Genomic DNA, 23,193 nt, shown 5'->3' with positions numbered 1-23,193 from the left:
ACACCATATAACTTGAAACTTTAAATACCAGCTATTCTATTTCCAGTTACAGAATGATCTGCAATGCTCAAACCTCCACCAAACATTGCCTTTCATGTCAAAGACACAGAAAGAAGTATTGTTTGAAATTCTATTCCTCCAATTTTGATAATATGCTTACAAAATATAAAACTACTGAGATATTGATCCTATGAGAATGCTAACTTAATTCATTCAGGGAAATTTTATAGAAGGTATATTTGCCACTGCAAAAATTCTGGTATTTGAAGGTACTTTAAGACCTCAATAATTATATAAGATAATCCACACAATAGGCTAAATAATTTCATATGGTTATTTACAAACTCATTTTGTATAATGGTCATATCCTTAAAAAAAGTCTTTTTGGAGGAATCTTTGGTATAGCATCAAGAGCCAAGGATGGTGCATATAATATCATATGCTGTTCTCTTACTTAAACTATAAGAAATAGATCTAGTCTTACTAAAATGGATTTTCTTGTCTCTGAGCAAAATGTGTGATTACATTCTTGGTTCTTATTTGGGCTACATAATTCATGAGAATTCACACAACTTAGCTATAATTTAGACACAACAACTAGCAACTATATTATAATACATAAGCATTGCTTTATATTTTAGCACTTTAAAATCAAATACTGTCATGTATGTTTTGGAATGAACTTGTTGAAGATGAACTCTATCTATGTTCATGATAATTGGTTCTCAGATAGTATTAAAGGAGAAAAAAGTGCATATACAAATACAGAAAGCCAGTTTCTTCTCAGTCATACTGTTAAGCTTCCATGAAAACAAAAATAGACTGAAAAATATCAATTAGTGAAAAAGGTATACGCAACAAAAACTAGAAAATAACTGTTTTACGAGGAAGTACAAAAATGTCTGTATCACAAAAGGATATAGGAGTATTTCATAACAATTGTTGTTATAATTATTAATATTTTCCATTGTATCAAAATGTTCTCAATGTCTTGACCTATTCATTTTCATGAGAGAAAAGCTACTTCCTGTTTATTCAAAGAAGAAAACATGTTAATGATTTAAAGTGATTACATATTTACTTCAGGTGTCAATCATCAGTGCTTGAGTTCTATTGTAGTATTAATGTAGAAGAGTTTTCAGAATGAAATCACCATGTAACAGAATTTTCACAGCTCTCTGACTTCTAAGATTTCATCGCCTGCGGTTGCCCAACTTTTCAAAGACATTCTGTAAGTAATTTTGCAGGAGCAGGAGACATGTATCACCCAAATCTATTTAAAAATCACATGCAGTGACCATGAAACAATTACAAAACTGCATGTCATCAAGTGTTGAAGAGCAGAGACAACCAGGTCTTCTTCAAAGGAAATGCTCTGTATTGGACAGCTCCAGGATGGTTTTGTTGAATGCATTTTCCTTACCACTGAAAACCATCAAACCATGAACTACTGGTAATTACAGCGAGTACTTAGTAGGTATACTTATGCATGCACAGAGAAGAAATTCTCCTTTGCTAGAAATACCTCTTCTGAGGGCAGATACCTTATTTAAATCCAGATCAGAAAAGAAAACAAGAGATAAAATAAATGGAATGTCTTTGCTCTTTAGGAAATAAAAATTAATCATTCTTCTTGGTACTGCCTAGCTTCCTCGAAGACAACTATGTGCTTCTGAAAATTAGGTGCAGCTGTCCTCTCTTTGAGCTCTTTAATAAAATCCTCTGCGTTCTGGCTTCCCTCCCCTTTTTGGCAAAACTCGTCAATGTTCATTTCAGCCCAGTCATGAGCATGCCATGGCCATGTGGGCCCCTTTGCACAGCAAATGGACTTAATCACAGGGGCATACAATTACATTCCTTCCTCCTCATCGAAAATTCACCAGGGAATAACAAACATAAACCTCCATTGTCTAGGACCTTTAAAAAGAATTTGTTGTTGTTCTTATTCGGCAAATCTTCCTCCCCTTCCCTACCCCTTATTCTTCTCCATGGTAGTAAAACACTCCTTTATCATTTTATCTTCTATTGTACTGCAAGGGCATATTTTTCACAGTTTAATATATAGCCAGCATTTAGATACATTTTATCATCAGATTTCTCATGACTGGTGTCATTCTACATAGGGCCTGTAGAATTCTCAATTCTACTTTTCAGGGATAGGAAAAAATGCCTCCAGGTCTCCTAATTGCCACTATTTCCCCATTTTTCTTTCTCTATTAAATTCCAGACAGAGCATTTGAAAAAGTCATTTAATTAATTTGGTTGTTTTGCTTAGGCTTGCTGTTTGATGATCACTTTCTCTGCAAATGACAGTTTCTGAAAGACAAAGAGGACTTTTTTTCAGTAGGTGAGAATTTCAACTTCTTTTCAGTAGGAAAGATAATTAGGGGACTTGTCTTTGAAAATTCCCCTCCACATATTAACACTTTGTACTATTATAGTTCCACACAGAGTTTCATTAAAGTCTCTATGAAGGCCTGCACTTTAACTCAAAAGTTCTTGACTGTACTTTTCCACAATGTGCTGCCCCAGGAGTTGAGAGAGAAAGTCATGATATAACTCAAAAGTTCTCTCACTTTCACCCACCCAGTTCTGCTCCCTCCTAATGGAAACCTTTCAAGCAAAATGTGATTGCCAGGCAGATACCATTCCACTTGGGAAAAGAAGGCATATAGCTTCTTAGCAAGACACTGACATTCAGCTCAGCTTCTATTTTGCCAGGAGTGATCTACTTAACCCTTTTACAGTCATGTGCTATTAAGCCCAAGAAATTAAGACCTCATTAATTTCTTTAATTAAGAAATTAAACTCCCGTGTCCAGTTTCCATGGGTAATCAAACCTCTGATAAAACAGAAGTCCAGCATTATGTAACTTTCCCCTGGGTTTTTGTTTTGGGCATAAAGTCTAATCTCAGAGCCACTTCCCAAAGAATGCTAGTTTGAAACATTTCCCACAGCTGAGAAACGAGTGAATTCACAATACAAACAGTTCTGCATGGTCCATTTCCACATCTTCTATCAAGCCATGCTCTGCATAATTCACCCACCCTGTAAGTCATTGTACCAATTATCAAGGCATGTCTGCCTTCTCCACACAGGACACTGCAGCTATGCTTACAATTTTCTCTTATGCCTTTTTAATCAACTGGGAATATTATTCTATCTTTCCTATGTGCAATGAAGAAAGGGGAATCTGTAGAAAACCAGGGTCAGATCCCAAGTGCAAGTAAGGAGAAACATTAATCTGGTCAAGGAAGGTTGCATCTAAAGAGGTTTAAACAGCCTTGCTTAGATCTCTGTCTAATGGAGACTCTTGGGGCCACAGCTCCAAGAGAGCCACCCAGGGTATCCCAGGTGGTTAAAAGACTAAGAAAAAAAAAAAATACATTTGAGGACAATGAGGGCAGTACTTTTCTAATTGCACCTATAATTTGAACCTTCTCCGTGTCCAATATCGGGAAAAGAATTATGTACCACTTTATACGTCTTCCCTCAAATGTATGCATTGCACTGACACTCTAGAAAGCCCATCATGCTTCCTGGCAGCTCCACCTCCAGTCTGGCAAAAGTCTGCACCCCTTAGTGAAACACAGCTTATACCATAAATTTTAAACTGAGCTCAATAATCAGATACTTTTACAAACTGTACTCTTAATACAACTAAGCAAATTTATCTAGACATCTAGATACATGATCTTGGAAACTCTTGTGGAATTAGGGAGCTCCTAAGGAGGTGGGAATTGAAATTACCTACAGAGACCAAAAGAAGCAGAAGGTACTTTTGGCAAGACTTCCCAAGTGTCTATTATAGGCTACACCTAGATGTACTCCTGCTGTAATACCAGCTGCAGCACTCTTCATTTATGTCTTCAAGTCACCTTAATTGGACTCATTTTTATATGCTGAAGCAGTTCTGACTAAAAAGAAAACTTTTGGAAATCATTAACTTTACTTAATGAAGAAAGTACAGATTGTTATAACGTATTTTGGAAAATACAAGCTGGCATGCTTTAGAAATTGTTGGCGTAATTTCAAACTAGAGCTCAGAGTGTGTTTTTTTTTTTTCCATTTTCTGTTGATGTAGGATAAAAATGAGTTCAGGCAAGTTAGGACATGTTTTATCATCACCATGGTTCTGAAGATTTACACAAAAAGAAAAAGAACTTTCAGTTTGGATAATGCAAATCAATGTTGTGTATTTGTTAAACTGGATTAAATGCAAAAAAAAATACAGAGCTTTGGGTAGAGTAAGTGGTCTGTAAAATGTACAAAAAAGTTCTAAGCTAATCAAATGACACTGTTAATGTGCACTCCAAACACAGAAGATGGGGCACTCTTCATCCCAACAACTCAATTTCTCCCTTTTAAAGACAGCTGGGTTAAAGATACTTTTCTAGCACATTCAACAGATAAAAATATTTTTTAAATATTCTACAAGTTTTATCGCACAGCACATATACAGCTGTGTATATTCCACACTTAAAGCCCCCCAGATAAGATTAACTTCCTAACTAAAACCTTCAACCAACCCAATGATAACTTCTTCATTCAAAATCTTTTACACCCACAAACCTACACACTTGTAAGCAAGTAGTCCACTTTCTGCAGCAGATCTTGCCTGTGCTAAAGATGGGACTGGCAGAGCTACCTCCTGAATGGCTGATTATCACCTATTTATACAGTACCACTATCTCTGAGGACAGAGATTGAGTGTATGTGAGGCAGACTTGCTGTACCTCTCTGCCAGGCATCCTCCGTGTCATGCAGGGCTCCAGAAGGAGTAAATCTCTCTTTAGAAGATTATTGATGTGCTATCTTCAGCTCTATATGGGCCCCTCACCTCTCTTTATACCTCCCTTTATCATCTTCCTGTCAGCCAGGACAAGTGACCCTGAGATCCCAGCCCTTTTCCCAAGGCCTGGGAGGGACTGGCAAGGGGCAATGAAGAGGGAAAGAGAAAAATGTTAGCTGGAGTAAAAATGGATGACTGCAGAGGTGATAAAAGGCACCCCACAACGTGGGACAGTAAAAAAGACAATGAGAAGAACTGGTCTAGATGGAAAGTATAAGGGAATAAAAGAGACCCTGCTGCCACAAATCTCTGCCAGACCTCCCCTGTCCTAAAAATGCCCTGGGCACTACTCATGTCTCTGTCCCCTTGTGTGCTGCCAGAAGACCCCCACCACAAGTACCACAGCCAAAGGGCCCTTGCAGCCACTTCTCAACCCTTCCTGCCCTAGAGGACCTGCAATTCATCCCAGTCCCTCCTTGTCTAACCCTCTGTGATCTCCATAACCTGCTCATTTTGCCACATTTATATTCATTTCTGTCATTACTAAGAAGCCTCCAGCCCCTCTTTGTTATTAGCTCAAACTAGAGCTTCAGAGCAAGCTACCAAAACTAACCACAGCAGAGAGAAAAATCTTGGAATATAAAAATTGGAATTATGAAATAGCCTTAAAGTACAAATATACAAGGCAGAAATGTAAATTTCCTCTGTGCTAATACAGTACACTTAACCAGCTTGTTTTGAACAGATGGAAAATTCGAGGAAAAATGCAAATCTCACTGGCATGAATGATAGTTTTATTTTGTATTACATCAAGTTCCAACAAACTTCCCTGCAATTTTTGCATGTTCTTAGTTATAGAGATTGGGTCTCATTCCAGTGCCTGTGTGTTTTACTTAGAGCTATTAACTTCTCACTGTTTAAATCCTGTTTTACTACAGCATGAAGCACACTGATAAAAAGATCAATTATTCAACACTGAAATTATATAAATTAGTCAACACTGAAATTATATAAATCTCAAAAAATTCCAGAAGGTTGACACATATTTACCTTATAGCCTCCTTTCCACTCATAGTATTATTCAGCATGATCAACACTGCTTATCTCCCTGGTCTCTATCTGTTGTTAATCATGAATAGTGTGCCTGACATCTACCCTTGAAGGCTAAATCAATCAGCCCTGCTTTAAAACAATGCCTGTGCAGCTTAATAGTAACTTGGAAAAGTTTCTTTTTTAAGTCTCACAGTACCCCAGTACCACAGAAAGCAGAGAGAAGAAAAAAGTCCCTCAAGACATTTTTCTATGCTCCCACAGGCCTAAGTTTTCTTCTATATATTGTGTTTTTCCACAGCCAGACTAGTCCTAAATGAAGAAACACAGAAGCTTTGCAGGGCTCAGCCTATTTTCATGGGCAAAAGCAGGGAAGAAATGTGAAGCCTTGATTGTTAAGGGGTTGTTTTTACCCAACAAATCAATATATATTGCCATAGTGCAGCGATCTTCTTGAAAATTTTTTGCTAACCCTGCATTTTACTCCAGATGAGTAGCATTGGATACCCAGCAGCAGACCTGGCTGATGGAACAACCTTCAATCCAAAGATCTTAGCCTTGCCAGCACCAGTGGTGAAGGAGGTGCACTGGATTCTCCAGGCAGAGAATGCACAGCAGGCAGCAAACCCTGCGGCCGACACACGGCAGGACAGGCAAGCCAGGGGTGCTCAAGCACACACATCTCTATCGCAAAATACTGGTTCTAGAGGCCACCTCAGTTTGTGTAACAGGGGGAGCTAAATTCTCAGGCAGTCTCTAGTGACTGTCATCCTGGCAAAGTTGGCCTTCCAGTCTCTGTAGGCTCACCCTCCCTAAAGCCCAACATTTTCAGATATTTCAAACACCCCTACTGTGCTAATGGGTAGATTTCACATGTTTTCTACACAAAATTTGGATCAGTGAATCTCTGAAATGTGTCAAAGCCCCACAGCAACAACAGGCCTTCACCAGCCCATCCCACACCTCGAGCCTCCATGTCGGCCCCCTGGGGCCATCAGCCCCTGTCCCAGCAATGCCACAGCCCAGTCCAGCCTGGCCATGGGCCTCATCGAGCCAGGTCCCAGCACATGCCCAAGTCCCAGCCTGGCCTCAGCCCATTCCCAGAGAGGTACCAGATGTGCAGATGTGCACAGATGTGCAGAGCTCGGGCTGCCCTGGTGCCCCCCAGAGACTCAGCTCTGTGCTGGGGCTGTGGGATAGGCCAGGCTCGTCCCAGTCACCCCTCCATGGGGAGCCCCCACTGCTGTGCCCTGACAAAATTCATGCTTGAGATGATTCAGAGAAACTCTGACAGAGCAACAAACCAGAAAAAACAAATGAAAGACATTTTATAAGGCACATCTTGGTTACTTCAAGCACTCCAGCCTGTCACGCCACCGCGGGTGTGATGGAAAGCAGCTGAGAAGCAAGGAGCAGAAGATGCCTCAGGAACAGCATGTCTTCAGCAGGGTTACTGGGCTCAGCTCTGGTCATGTCAGCTCAAAGAAGAGAAAAAAAGGCAGAAACAAAGACATCTTAATAAAACAGATTACTAAGAGCATTGAAAGGGTCTCTTTTTTCATAAAGAGACACTGGAAAGATTGAATCAGCTTTATTCAATGCCTCTCCAAATACTAAGGGCAGAACACAGGACATAAAATAATAACAATCTAGAAAGACAGGTTAGACCTTGTCTATTCCCACTCATAAAATAAGGATGTTCAAAAAACTAAAGTGATCCTGGGAAGCTAATTTCTGGAAGCAAAGGATGTGGTAGAATTTTTAATATAATTAGCATTTAAATTCATAAGAACAATACAAAGAATAACCCAATAAAAGAATAAACATTGAACAAAGCAGAAAAGAAATCTAGGTAATGGAGGTAAGAGGAGAAAACCACCCAGACTCATTTCATTCAGCTATTTCTGTAATTAGTTTGGCTAATAACTGCACCCGGCAAAAATTTGTTAAATGTAGTAGGACAAACTACAAATTTCAAAGTATGTTTAAGAACTGAATTATATTCTGAGTACTTTCCACAATGATAATCATAACCAATATAGACATTAATTAAACCAAGGTAGTTCTGCCTCATGGACTTCCTGAGACAGTATGGGAACTACTGAGGACTTGAAGGAAACAATGTGATAGGCTTAGCAGAACCGTACTTCAAAACTAAGCTGAAATTTCTAACATTGACCAATAAGTCAATTTACTGGCTGTGATGGTACCAAACCAAGATATGATGTTCATCAGCAGATCACACACCATTGCTCTTAAGACTTCAATGGCAAATGCAGTTTGAGCAGAAGAGAGAAGAATCACAAAATCTAGTATAAAAGTTAGGCATGTGAGTGAAATATTACAAATGGATCCCTGAGCTGTGTTTACCTCACAAAGATGGTTCTTTGTTCATCATCAAGAGCATATAAATACACAGACTGGCCTTCTAGTTGCCTCTGCCACCCCTGGAAGTTTTAATGGACCTGGAGATGTCATTTAGTGTCTCTGACAACAGGAAGACAGGATGACATTTATCTGAAGGATGTCTGGTGATTGGTTGGACATTAAATGCCCAATTACCTGTACAATTAGACAGAACTTTCCCTACCAAGTTAACCTAATCTCTTCTGAAACAGCTCAGCAAGCTGGCTCTTGTCATGTCTCCACTGAATGTGAAGAGTTAGCTTCCCACCACTCTACAGCAACCAATTACACAGTTAAGATCACTATCACATCTCTCATCAGTTTTTGCTTCCCTACACTGCAACATTCCAGTTTTTTCACTGCTTTCCCAAAGATTACGTTTCCCAGATCTCTGACCGCCTTTGCTACTCATCTCCTGCTGAACTAGTAAGACCCTGCTAGAACTTTGGTGTCCAGAATCCCAGATAATACTGACACCAGATATAAACCCCAAAGTCACAACTACCAAGAGATGCCATCACACAACTGCAACAATCCTGTTATGCATCCCCAAATGAAATGAGTCTTGATTTTGCACATCTTTAATATGTTGTATGTATCGTGCCAAAGTCTTCGTGCTGAATACTAAATTTCCTAAGGAAACTACTTAGCACAAGTCTTCAAAGAACGATTTTGTGTTCATGCTTTAGTTCAGTGTTATGTATACGAATAAATATTTGAGTGATACATATATAATAAAAACCACCATAACCAATAAGGTTTGGGGAAAACTTGCAAGTAAGTTTACTAAATCTAACAGATTCATAAGGCTTCCTCAGGTGCCTGTAAGCTGGAAGACTTTCAGAATCAACCAGTGGACTTGCTTCCCAGACTCTTAATCCTCAAAGACCAGATCCTTTCAGCACAGTAAATACCATCTAAGCATTACACAGCTAAATAGCAATTTAGAAAAATAGCAATCAGAAGTGGGCCACAGAGCAAATTTTTCTTTTCAGGTACAGAAACAATAATTGCAGTTATTATGAACCCTTCTACTTTACTAATTCTTGTAAAGTCTGTACTCCCATGCCACAACCTATTACAGAAGTTAACCAGTAACCCGGTGCTGGTTACAGTGCGAGAATAAAGCAGGTTTCTGTATGGCACAGAAGGACATAGCAGCGCATAAATAATTTCACCTCGTGCCAGTAAATTAAGCGAGGGTGTCATGCTAGTCCAATGTGCCGCACGCACCGCAGTCACGTTCCAAAAGGGAAAAAAAACCAAACTCAACCCCGCATCAGTGACACAGTCGGCTGTCAGCTCCCTGCTAAGCAGGAGGCACAAGTTTCCCTATCTCAGCCCCCCGGCACCCACGGTCCGCCCGGCTCCCGCGGCGGCTGCGCGGCTGCGGAGCGGTGCCCGGGGCTGCACCTGCCCGCGCCTGGCCCGGCTGTCCCCGTCCCCGGCTGTCCCTGCAGCGACGGGGAGCCCCGCAGGGATGCAGCTCCGCAGGGATGCAGCTCCGCAGGGATGCAGCCCACCCTCCCCCGCGTACCCGGGACCCCGCTGACCTGCCGGCGGCCTCTCGCCGTCCCTCCGCGGCCGCGGTGCCCCCGTGCCTCCGGCCGCGCTCGCCGCTGTGCCTCGCTCGGCCCCACGCCCGCTCCGCCGCGGCAGCCCCGGCCCCGCGGACCCGCCCCGCCGGCAGCGCCGCCCCCGCCGGCCCCGCGCCCTGGCACGGCCCTGCCTGGCCCGGGGCCAGCTCGGGACACGGCCCGGACCGCCGCCCGCTGCTCCCCGCCGCGTCTCCCGTGCGCCCCGGACCCGCCAGTGCCGCCCCCGCCGTCCCGCACCGTCCCGCCTCGGAAAGGCTTTCCCCGGTCTGGAACAGCATCCCGAACCCGGGCTGCATCGGGATCAGCAAGCTGTTGGATACCAGAGGGACAGGCCACTGGTTTGAAGTAGTTTGTGATATACTCCTGCCCATCATTCAACATTTCTTCTCCAGGTGAAGGGACAGAATGGCTTTTGAGTTCTGGACTCAGAGACTGACCAGGGGGCAGACCAGTGAGAACACCTTGTGTTTAGTAGCTGGATGACCAGACAATAAGCATATGACTTTCATATGCTTATCATAAGGAGGTTTTACTAAAAACAGGAACTGGTGTCCCTCATCACCTTCACAAAAAGTTCAAGAATCCCCACACTTGAAACAAGCGTCCAAGCCTGCCTGGCCCGGGTGAAACAATATTTAACATCTCTGGGGCTATTCCCTAATTATTTATTTACAGGTTGCACCTAGGTGATTGATGTTCCTCATGTCTGCCCCTAAACATCCATGAAATCCCTTGGAGAAACATCAGAGCTGTGTCACACAAGCCTCACCCTTTTGTGAAAGAATGCATATGGAGAAAAACATCAAGTAAATAACACAGAAGTGTTAGTTTTCATCAGACTGGGTGCCTGCCTAAGATGGGTCTGTAATGTTGATAGGTACAAAAGCGAATGCAGCTTCCCTAGTTCTCTGTGAATAAAGGATGCCTACATTAGAAACCAGTGTGGCTTGCCAGCAGTTGTAAGCAGAGGCTCCTTACTTTCATACTCAAGGCCCTTAACCCCTCTGCCACTTCCATTTTCAGGGTCGGGGCCAGCTTGTTATCTTGATGCCTTCCCAGGACATTGTGGATTATTTGTACTGTGGGCTCACCAGTACCTATGACCAACTCATCTGTTTTGTGGTAAGAGACCTCATCCATGCTCTTCCTTCAGATGTTTCCTGCTTGCATTATACCCATGCCTGTGTAAAAGCTCGTGTTTGCAAAGTTCATTCAGCCAGGAGACAAGTCTGGGTTCAAATGTAGCCCAAATAAGATTTAACAGGTAGCCTCTTTCGAGGATGGCTGAAGAGCAGCAGATTTTTCTGAATGAACAAGGCAGGAAGTATTTGTGTTGCCCACTCACACAAATTTTAGGCAAACACCTCCACACTTGACAGAAAGGGTTTTCACCCTTCGGTTAAGTGCAAATAAGACAGAAATTTTAAAAATCAACCCCGCTGTTGTCTGCCTTCCCCAGCACAGCAAAGGATCAAAAGACGCTTTTCTTTCTAAATTGAATCCCAGAAAGGCACTATTTGGGGACATCTGAAAGGAGCATCTTTGATAGCTTCCCATCCTCCCTCTCACCACATGTTTGGGAAACTGAGCAGGTCAGCCATGAACAAATGTATATCTCCCTTTATGATGATGCAGTTTGATTGCTGTCGGTGAATTTGTTCATATATATATGTATATGTATGTATATATATCTGTCTGAAAACACATGCATATGTGTATTTTCTGTATTTTCTGTAGCTCTTTTTTTTCCAATTTAAAAGAAGGGCCTCTAAAAGAGAGATGTTTAAGAAATTCTGCAAATGAACTGCCATGGAGTAGACAATACCCTATTTTTGCTTAAAAAGTTTATGTAAAATCCATGGGCAGAGTACATAACAGCAGATGTCAACTCTAAGAGGGTTTAAATCTGACAGAATCAATATTTTTTTGAAGTGTAGCACCTCTGGGCCATTGTTTATACAACAATGATATTTCTGTTTATAGCTTGAAAAATTTCCCACAATTAATGGCCAATGTATTGTGACTCCTTAAACATGAATCATTTACAAACTTTGATTATACTCTAACCAATCTAGCTCCTGTGAATGACTTTAGAAACATTATAACACTATATGCATAAGCTTTGCCTTTAACCAGATCTACAGTTAAGTCTGGAAAATTGCAGTAATAAAGCAGTGGTCTTGTGACTTAAATCTACCAGAGATCTCCTAGGCATCACAAAAAAATTCTTTTCTTTAACTTACACCAAAAGATGGGATAGAAGTTTAAGTCTTATTAGCCCTTATCCTGGTCATTATAGAAGAGATGATGCTCAAAGTGGATGTGAACACAGCCCCCAGTAGATGATTGTGTTGCCAATGTGTTTATTCCCCATTAAAATTTCCCTACTATTAAATTATTAAAATGGTGATTTTTTTTAACTGTTTGCATGTCAATAGCATTTGATGTTATTTCCTAAATAATGAGTCTCAAGAGGGGGAAAGAATGTTCTTATGTAAAGCATAAAACAGTATGGTGCTCAGTGTGGCCATGCAAAAAAGAAATTAAATGAAAAGGCGGTCTAAAGTCTAAGCACGAGCTGCATCCAAATTAGTCATTTTGAGGTCTCTACTACATTCCTATCTAGCTTCGGGCAATCAAAAATTGTGTCATCCTCCTTCCACACTGTGAAAGTTCTCGATGCCTTTCTTTGTCTCAGGATCCTGTGGTTTTTCAAATTAAGTTTCTGGTTATTTTACAAACAAGTTGCATTAACCAAGGCTATGTAGACAGAAAATTGTTTTCTTGTGGAAACTCACAGGGGGTACACTGATATTACCTAAATGTATTGAAGATTCAAGTTTTACTGGTTGGGATTAAGAAAAATATCTTTCAAAACTTATACACCTATTCTTTTATTTTCCTCCTCCTGAAACTGGCATGACATTCTGTAGCCCTTGTTCTTCCTTGCTCAGGAAGAATTTTAATTTTTCCATTTTCTTTTCCTCAGTGAAATTTTAAAGAACAAAATAGGAAGGAACACAGCTATACTGTGTCAGTGGAAAAGTTTGGAAAATATAAAATGTACATTGATATATATAGGCCTGCTACTCTAATGACTTGCATACTCAAATGGTGCACAAGTACTCAGAAGTACTTTACTCAGAAGTTGCTTTACTCAGAAGAATTCCATGGTGTGCATGTTGGTATGGATATGGTGTTTGCAGGGCACCATCCTGAGGATGTGAGTCATGGACATAGCATGACTCAGCACTGGAGTAACCATGTGAAGATCAATTTTCCCAAGCCTCGATTAACCAGCCACAAATTCTCCTTTTTTCCTCACAGCTGCAACACAGGGCCCTCTCCCACATCTTTCAGTGCAGGACAAATGGAGCAGATGGAGTGGAAGGGCATTAAAGACTGGTCAGGAACCAGCATCTTTTAAATTCATATACTGTTCTGCATAATGGTTCAAAAAATACACATATTTAGATAATTTCCAATCAACAGTGTTCAGGTCATGTAATTTGATTGAGTTATATCACCTTCTGTATTTGTTACTAGTAATCACAGGCAAAATGTACATTTCTATGTATTGTAACCAGCTACATTGATATTCCTTATCACCCTGAGATTAGCTCAGTTGATGAGAGGATTATGTTAATAATGCCAACGTTTCAGGTTCAATCCCAGTATGAGCTATTTGCTTAAGAGTGGGACTTGATAATCCTTCTGGATTCCTTCCAGCTCTGAATATTCTGTGCCTCAAGATCAAAAATATTTTTTGCTAGCTTCAAACATCATTTCTAATTGTCAGGTTTGTCTGTCCTGAAGTTTCAGTGAAATTCTGTGCCTATTTTTGCCTTTATCCACCCCTACAATCAGCCACTGAATAGCAGGAAGTCAGCCAGGAACGAGTAAGCTCAGAGATAACTGTAAGCACTGAGACAGCTCTATTTACACCTGTGTATGATATATAGTTTTCATGGGATCAAGCCCACTCTGGTAAATACCAATACTTCTTTACACCTCAGCAGACATCCCATACATAAAGTGTACTTATGGTTCTGGTAATCACGTGTTTGCCTGTGAATGGCAAAATTCAGTAAGATATTAGGCTATGTTTAGGACACCAGGGTGACACCTTAATTAAGTTACATTTTAGACAACATCAGGGTGTCACAAATGAGTATTTTAAGGTTGCTTAAAGTATCAGCAGCAAAAAAATCAGCCAAACCAGATTTAATACAAAAGCAACAGCACAAGAAGGGGGACAGATGCACCACCTCAGTAGGAAATGCTAATAAATACAGGTCTATACTAATCACACCACTTAGAATTTATGCTTCAGAATGCAATTTTAACAATGCAAGATGCTTACTTAATTATGCTGCCAGCAGCCACATCACATTCTTAAACCATCTCCACAAGAGCAGGTTGTATTTTAAGAGACAGAAATTCAACAGCCTTATGGCAAACCAATGTTTCTGTATTTTCCATCATTTCTCCAATAAACATACTTTGGTTTACCATAGTGGCATAGTCAAGATCCTGAAATGAATTCTGCATTGTTATGGTGAGCAGGGACTGGGGCTGGTAAAAGAGAAACTAGAGCTAATGCAAGAGAAGAAACAACTGGAAAATAGTAGCTGGAGCTCAGGATTTGCAAAACAGAAGTTTCCACATTCCCTGTCATTTAAGCTGTTGCTTAAAAAAACCATGATTGAAAAGCTGTATTTCTACAGTTTAAGAGTTTTACAGCTCTTTACCGTTAGATGATGCTAATGTAGGCACTCCAGGCTAGTGATACAAACACTTAAATTGGCTGTCCACTTTCAGAACCCTGTCTCTTTGTGTAAACACTGAGCAGAGACTACTACATGAACATTTAAACTAGGTCTTTATACAAATCTGGAATGAAATTACATTATGTCAGTAGCTCATGAATAAAATAGCTCTTTACAAAAGGGGTAGTGCATTTGATTTTCAGTTACTAGTGGTTAACACAGAAGACAAGAACACAGAAACTTCTAAACTTGGAAAATAGACATTTCTTGGACTCGTAAGATTTTACAGAAATATTACGGATTTCTATCCATTCAAAAAAATAAAAGTAAGAGGCTCTTTTTCACTGCACAATTCTATATTATTTCAAAAGGCACTTCAGCACCTTTATACCTTTTTTTAGACCTTTAATAGAGGGCAGACTAGATATAGATTAGAGGGCAGGTTAGATATAGATTAGATATCAGGACTACAGTGTGAGGATAGTGAGACACTGGAACAGGTTGCCCAGAGAAGTTGTAGATTACCCATTCCTGGAAGGGTTCCAGGCCAGGCTGGATGGAGTTTTGAGTGACGCAGTCTGATGAAAGGTGTTTCTACCCATGGTAGGAGGGTTGGAACAAGATTAATGTCCCTTCCAATTCAAACCATTCTATGATTTTCAGAGTACCACTCTCAGCATGACTCAAGATACAGACTCTGTTCCCATTATATCATTTTCATTTAGTTGGATTGTACAGAACGTTCACCTGAATAAAATCACCCTGATTTGTCATAAGAAAAAATAAAAGATAAGGATGAAAGCAGGATTAACCACAGATAAAAGGCTACATGTAGCAGACTAGTACTCTTTTGCCCTGTGTGTGGGAACTTCCTAATTCAACAACTGTTCTGTAACTCAGGTATTTTGTAAACCACATCATAAGCTATTTTCTTCTCTTGTGAATTAATATAATCCATATTGATCAGCTCAGAAGTGAACTTAGGCAAAAATTGTTTAAAATATATTTGCACTGGCTAACACTCAAGACTTTTTCTGTGATGAGATCATTATCTTACAACAGCTTGATAACATGCAGCTCCAAAAATCTGATTTTGACCTTGTGATTTATATAATAGTCATTCTGGGAAGCACCTCTATGGAGAAGTACTTCATTTTAGCAGTGGTTTCATTGTTGTTGCTTTGGATATAACAGGAACAAGACAGCAACCTAGTCCTGCCTCAAAATGCTGCTCTGACAACTGCTCCCAAAAGTTATGGCTGATGACTTCCACAAAAAGGAAACAGACATCAGATAAGCCTAGAACTTCTGATGTAGCACATTTAAGAACTGAAACAATAAACAGCCTTTACATAGTAATGTACATTAGAATTGTGTTTAAATATCAGTTTGTTTTTGCTCTTCATTAATAGATGATTCTCAAATGTGGAAAGGCTGTAACTTTAATAATTGCCTAGCTTGCTATTGTTACTGGCAGCAGAAGACCACATGCACAGGAAGGCATCAGCTGATTAGGCAATTCCTGTAAGAGTCTGCTCAAGAGATGAACTTTGAAGCCTGAATGAAAAGTCATTTTATAAATGGTTCCTGATGAAAAAAGAGAACACAGTGCAAAAACAGTGACCAAGAGTAGCAAGTAATGAGCAGAAACTGCATGGAAATTTCATGGAAGAATTTTTTTTTATCCAGAGGCAAAAAAAATCACCTGAGTGTAATCAGAAAATTCTAAAGGACTTCAAGGTGCAGAAGTTCCACAAAAATGTCACTGGCCAGCTAAGTGAGAAAATATGTTTCATAGCTGGCTCCAACCCATGTGGTAGAGATGCAGTAGACTTTAGAGGCATCAGACAGTAGAACAACCTATGCTGAGGATTGTCACCTTATAGGAAAAGAAATTCTGGGGTTATTGGAGAGCTGGCAGCAGCTCCTAGAAGTGAACCCCAGATCTGCTGGGTTTCCTGGAGCACTTCTCTCCAGATATCCATGGCTTGGAAATGGCAGAGCTGTTGTCCTGGTTACTGACCCATACAAAAGAAGCGGTCGGGTGGTTGAATTGATGAAATTGTGCCTAATATTAATCTTCTACCACTGCAGACAAGAAGAGAAGTACAGCTTACTTTCCATGCTTTATTTCACAGTAAATTGTTTTGTGCTGTTATTGTATTAAGGTTTCTAATCAAGGTGTTTTGGTAATGGATTTGATCCAAGTCATGGGACTCCTCAGGACTCTTAATAGAGTAAGGGAGTTTCAGGATAATACTTGAGTATCCAGTGTTAACAGAAAAAAGAGTGACCACCCGAAGCAATGGCCTTGCATGCAGGGTGGCAGGAGAACATTCTGTCATTGCCCTTATTCTGAGCAAGGGCTCATAATAGTTAGAAAGATAATAAATCAACACGCAACTACATCTGTAAGACTACCAGTCACTCTTTGAAACTGGGACTGCTCTTTTGCAGAATTTAGAGTCAAGCTTGATGAGGGATTTGAGTTCCAAGGGAAAGGAATGACCAGAAGAAAGTGAAGCTAAAGAAAAAGGCATCATGAGGACAGCATCCAACGTGGTTGGTATTTCAGAGCTTCTTGAAAAGATAGAACTCAAAAGCAGCACCAGAATAAAAAAAAACTAGGAACCAACTCAACAGAAATGTCCATAGAAAACAGTGAAAGGAAGTTAGTAGAACAATTACCTTGTTTCTTATCTCCTCCAAGTATAATGAAGAGGTGGGGACATATGAGAAGCAGCAGTAAAGTATAACATACACAATATTGCTATAACAAAGCAGCCCCTCTCCCATTGGATCTTATAGCATATGACCTAGTAATTAAAAAGAAATTCTATTTCATGTTAGAGGATGGCTTGAAGCAGCGATCACCACCATCTTTCACATTTATAACTGTATCAAACATCTAATAGAGACATGAAGGTACATAAAGATTTCTGCTTACAAAAGTCTTCATTCACAAAAAGATCAAGATCATCCACCTTATTATACAAGAGATACTTTGGAAAAAAATATAAGGAACAGAATATATTCATCGTTTTAACTTATTGAATATATGGTTATCTTTCAAGTTGAATTATCATAGAGAGATGGAAGGGGAAATAAAAACATCTGGTATGATAACCTGTGGATTGCTACAGTGATGCAGAATTCCATTTAGACTCTTGAATGCACCAGGGATATTTCAGATGTTTGCAAAGAGTATAACCCAAGTTTCAAGGATCAAAAAACACCCTCACATCCTTAAATGACTTCATCTGTTCCCATTAAACATGGGTGGAACATCTGGTAGAAGTGGAAAGTACTCCAAATCTTTTTAAGAGCCAGGGTTTAAATTTGTGAGAAATAATGCTCATTTACAAAGGATCACACACTTGTCCTCTGACAAAAAGTCAGTGATGGGGGGCTGGATGGCGGCTTGTCTCCAAAAACACAGAGAGTAAAACAATGGGAAGTTCCTGTATAAGTGAGGATGGCACAGTGAGGGCACATACAACTTTTTTAGAGGGCAGAAAATACAAGCTACTCTTCTAGACTGAGAAATAGTCAAAATATCAGTTCTGAATAAGGGAATGGCTTTTAAATTATGCCATGTCTGACTCATTCCAGCTATTTGCCATATACCTCTGATAAGTCAAAATTTTCTAGTATGTTCTTTGAGAAAACAAAATTGTCAAGCTCAACTGACACAGAACAAAATCTGTTGAAAACCAAAAATCAGAGAATTAAAAAAGTTCATTGATTTTATTATTATGGAGATCCTCCATTTTTGGCATAAATTTACTTACTGAATACAGAAATAACAGATACAAAGAACACAGAATTCAGAGTGACTGCTAGGATATTTGTGAATTCAAAAGATGCCTAAATATGCATCCAAATAATACCACAATGATGGAAAATGAAAAGTGGTTAGTTATTTAAATTCGGCTCCAGATCTAGCAAGAGTAACTTCATCCCTAACTCGGGATGACTTCTAAGAATAGCACTTTGTGAACTGGATTTTCAGGAACACTGGAGAAGGCTTTCAGCTGACCAAATCGGATGTGCTACCTGAGCAGCAGTACTCTGTCTCCTCTAAAGTCCAGAAAGCAAGTGGAAACATTCAAACAATTTTAAGCTAGATCCCATCAGTCTGAGTCCTACCACAGACTAAGCTTATAATCAAATGCTGAACCTACCTAGGCAGATGACCGTGGCTGCACATGTCCGATGACACGTCAGATTCACACTATAGAGATTCTTAAATGTTCAGGAAAAGAAATCTGTTTGAAAAACACATTTCTGCTAATTATTAAAGCAGTTAGTGAAAGTCAACTAAAAAGTCAACCATTACTGTTAATACCTAAAATTGATAGCTTGAGGTAAGCTGAAGGCAGGGAAGTCAATGAATCTTTAGCAGGGGAAAAAAATATCATTAAGTATAGTCCCCATCCTAAATCATCCAGGTGTTTCCCTAATTTACTCTTATGGTGTCACACAATGAAGTCCCATTTTATCAAGGCAATATCTTATCAACTTTATTTATCAATATTTTTAAAACATTTTCTTCTTATCTTTATTTTTTTTTTATTTTGTGTTATTCCCAGTATTATCTTATTCACTTTTGACTTCAAAGAAGATCATCTTCAATATTTTTTCAGTTCCCCAATTTTAAATGTAACAGTTCCATTTGCCATGTCCCTTTGCAAATATCAAGCAAATAATTCTTGTTTGCATTTCAAGAACAACTTTTTTGTCACATTAATTAAGAATTCATAGTATTTCAGTTTTTATCATGAGCACTGTCATTAAAGATACAAAAACCAAAGTGAGCTAAGGCAAAGTAAGACATTACAAAATATTGCATCTGTTCTATAGCCTAGTCAATACTAGAAATTTATTCTTGATGTAGAGATGGAATTTACATGGATGAAAATCAGTGACAGAACTGCAATGGGTTTCTTTAGGGCTAGGATTTCAGAAAGGGGGATCCTTTTCCCTAACAATAATGTTTAAACAGAAGTTCATCTTTCTTTTGTCCTTCTCCATCATTTGGTTCTTTGAGGAGAAACCTTCTCTTCTGTGCATACTATCTTCCAGGTTTTTCCTTTGTTCAGTTATTTTTCAAAAACATGTCAGTTGTGAGCAAATGAGAAAACAGTGTTAAGCAGCATTATGTTGCTACTTAAGGAAACTGACTGGTTCATGTTTTAGCCTTCCATATTAAAGCTTTATAATTACTAAAGTATAATTGAAGTTTTTGAAAAGTACTCCCATGATATTCTACAATCAATCAAATTAAAATGTTATTTATATACTTTATACCGAAAATTCATAATATATCTATAAATTTATAGCAAATAAAATACAATTCATGATTTTGAGTACAAGGGATAAGAGTTCTGGGATTATTCAAGATTTGCATTATGTTACAGTAGAAGATTTGAGAATAGAAACATAGGCCTTTTTGTTCATATTCCATTATTCTAATATTACATATTTAAGCACACAGTTTTTATTAGGCACTGGAATTTAATTTTATACTGAATACTTCTATTCTTAACAATCTGTCAACCATTCACTTAATTTAATAAAGACAGTTGTCAAAGTACAAGAAACAGGGGAATAACAATATAATTAAAAATATTTTTTGTGAAGATTTTTGTGAAAGGGTGTTATAAATTTAAATTAGCAAGAAATGTTCAAGGTAAGCCTAAGATTCAGTGGGTATTTTTAACACAGATACCTGGAAAAACTCCAGGATATCAGACTTTTGGCACCTCCAGAAATAACAGTTTTTCCCTTTCAGTCTGCCTAACACATACAAATTCCCACTAAGCAAATGGATTATTCCCCCTTCCATTTCAAGAGCTAAAATATGAGATGGAGCCAGAAATACAAGGAAAACATGAGGAGAAGATAGGGAAAAAAATAAGAAAGGAGGACATGAAATGGAATTGCATTTGAGGAGCTATAGACTCCTGAAATGGCATGATGCCTCTGTGACGCAATCTTGCTTTGCTTCCCCAAAGGCTCACTGAAATGGCTCAATGATTTTCTGACTCCTTTTCAAGTCTGCTGGATCCTGAGTGGTTCAGAAAACAGGCATTAATTCTCTTTCCAGTTCTGTAATTTCTACTGCTCAAAGTATAATCAAGTCCATCCTGTTATTACACAAGGTTCAACAATAAACTGGTGCAATAAAATTGTTTCTCTGTCATAAAATCTGATCCCAGTGTCTTTGGGAACTTGATTTCCAGAGACATAGAAAGTGAAGCAAGACTAATACTTTCCTTCAAGATAAATAGATAATATTCTTGCAGACATGACTGTTCATGGTACTTTGACATATAAGAAAAGGTAGATCATATGTTACACTGAGCTGGTTTTCCATGGTAATACATGTACCATATTAAACTGGCATCAAATAATCAAAAGGATGGTAATACTCAATACTTAATTGAAGAAATACTTAAAAAGAGATGTTAAGATGAACCTTACAGATGAAAAGCAAAAATTAGCTTCTTTTTGAAAGCATGCAATTTTACATCACATTACACTGAATTCTCCCTTAACCCAAGGAACAGAAAGGGATGTTATTCATAGGAGCTGAAAAAACCCCAAGCCCAGACACCAAATTGCTGTTATGAATGAGCCAATGAAGGTGACTGCCATTGCAAGCTCTCAGCTGCCCCAGAGGGAGGGCGGGCAGACAAGGTGTGGAGGTGGGACTGCAGGGTGAGTCATGCCAAGGTTCATTTACAGAAAGGTCAGTGGGGAATGGAACAGGGACCAGCTGGCATTACTCAACTGCTCTGTGAGTTAACATTTCCCACACCCTGGCTTTTTTCTCCGATTCCAGTATGTCCTTCCACTTAGCATCTTTTATTCGGAAAATCTGGAGTGTTTCCTTGGAAAATGTATACACTCAAGTTACTAGAAGCAGTTTTGTAAGCCACTGCATGTCCAAAACTCATGTCAGCATCATACAATGTCCCTAAGAACTTAATTTCTCCTGGGCTAATAGCACTAGTCCATGAGTACTTGGTTCAATTTTTGTATAAATTAAGGACAATTTAAGTTTAGCTAAACTTTGCCTTAAGTTTCTGCTATTTTTTTAAATAGTAAGGGAGAAAAAAAATAAAAATAGTACAGAAGGTAATAAAGATTATCCTATGTCTTCAATGAATAAAAATATTTCCATCCCAGTAGCTGAGTGTAGAGTGTCTTAGATTTCAGAAAACAAAGGTAAAAAATAAACATATTTCACCATATGTTATTTAAATACAGTAGGGCATTCCAAGTAACCTCAGCTATACATTTAGAACTAAAAAAAACCAAAAACCAACCAACAAACCAAACCACAATACCAGAGCTCTCTTCTTGTGTATTTAATGTTTTCAGGGGCTTTTTCTTTATTTTTAAGACTGTGAAACTGGTACGCTCCTTTTTCTTCAAACAAATTTTATGCTGAGCATTTTACACTTCATCAGAATTAAATATTCACAAGATCTGATTAGGGTTACTTTCCTGAGATTCTTTAATAACATTACAATTTTCATTCAGATTTCAAAACTTGGGATTTTCTAAATGATATCTATGAAATATTTAGATGGTTATTATTTTTTTTAAAATGATACTGTGATTTCACAGAACTCCCAGAACTCCCTAGACCTGAGCCTAGCTGGAAGAATTTGTTTTTGACAGTAAATTTGGACCTGAATAATGTGCAATTCTTCAGTGAGTGTGCCCAACAGACTAATTTTCTTATGTCTGGCATAAAAATATACGGACTATTGGAGAACATCCTTCTTTCCCCTACCACTTGTGCTTCTGTGGACCAGGATTGCTGCTATTCAGTGAAAAAACTCAACATAGCAAACACATTATTTGTATGCATCACACCTGTTTACAGGATGCTAACTTTTGTATAGAAACTTCTACTGATCTTCAAATATGAATAAAACAAGTTGTGTAGATTTGTATAGAATACAGAAATTTTTTGTAGTTAACTATGCATGTTCAGTGGAATCATATATTTTTACTCAAAGACTGGACACAATATAGCTATAAGCTATATATATATGTTATATATATAAGTTTTATCTAAAAATCACTGCCATGTGGGTCAGAAAAAGCATGCTCATTGTCATAATATTGTGTACATATAACACTAGAGTTCAAAGTAGAATAATTCTGCCATAAGTAGTTTTAAAAGGGGAACGGGTCATGCCAGAACAAGATTCAACAATTTCTTTCATCCAATTCATTCCAGAGATTGCAAAGTGTGCTGTCGAATAGCTTGGGCTGATATAGCTGACCTCATTTTAGTTATTACAACTTGGCATTCATGGTCCTCTAAAGAAAGAATGCTAGAAATACGCTATTGGGAACTACCCTTGTAAATGAAAAGCGTTCCAGGTCAATGGCCCTACACGCAGTTAGACATAATCCTCCAGATGCTGAGCTCAACCCGTCCCACCACTTGCTCTGCCCACCTGCCAGGCAGCACGGCTTCCTAAGAGCCACAGTCCTCACAGCCTCACAATAATAACACACGTCATAAAGACCTTCTCGAGGCCTGAATTTAATA

General features: G+C 39.0%; 1 protein-coding gene across 1 annotated transcript in view; it reads right to left on the bottom strand.

Moving 5' to 3' along the window:
* COL21A1 (collagen type XXI alpha 1 chain) overlaps positions 1–9,842 on the bottom strand; it is a 92,970-nt gene extending 83,128 nt beyond the window's left edge. The window contains exon 1 of the mRNA XM_005518111.3: positions 9,802–9,842. The gene's annotated coding sequence lies outside the window, so the exon portion shown is untranslated. The remainder of the gene's footprint in view (positions 1–9,801) is intronic.
* Between the last annotated feature and the right edge of the window lie 13,351 nt (positions 9,843–23,193).

Source organism: Pseudopodoces humilis, chromosome 3 (assembly GCF_049639895.1).
Source record: "Pseudopodoces humilis isolate 2021_Gansu_Grassland_sample_001 chromosome 3, ASM4963989v1, whole genome shotgun sequence".
NCBI lineage: Eukaryota > Metazoa > Chordata > Aves > Passeriformes > Paridae > Pseudopodoces > Pseudopodoces humilis.
The sequence above is the reverse complement of the archived record's forward strand: the minus strand, read 5'-3'. Positions and strand labels throughout refer to the sequence as shown.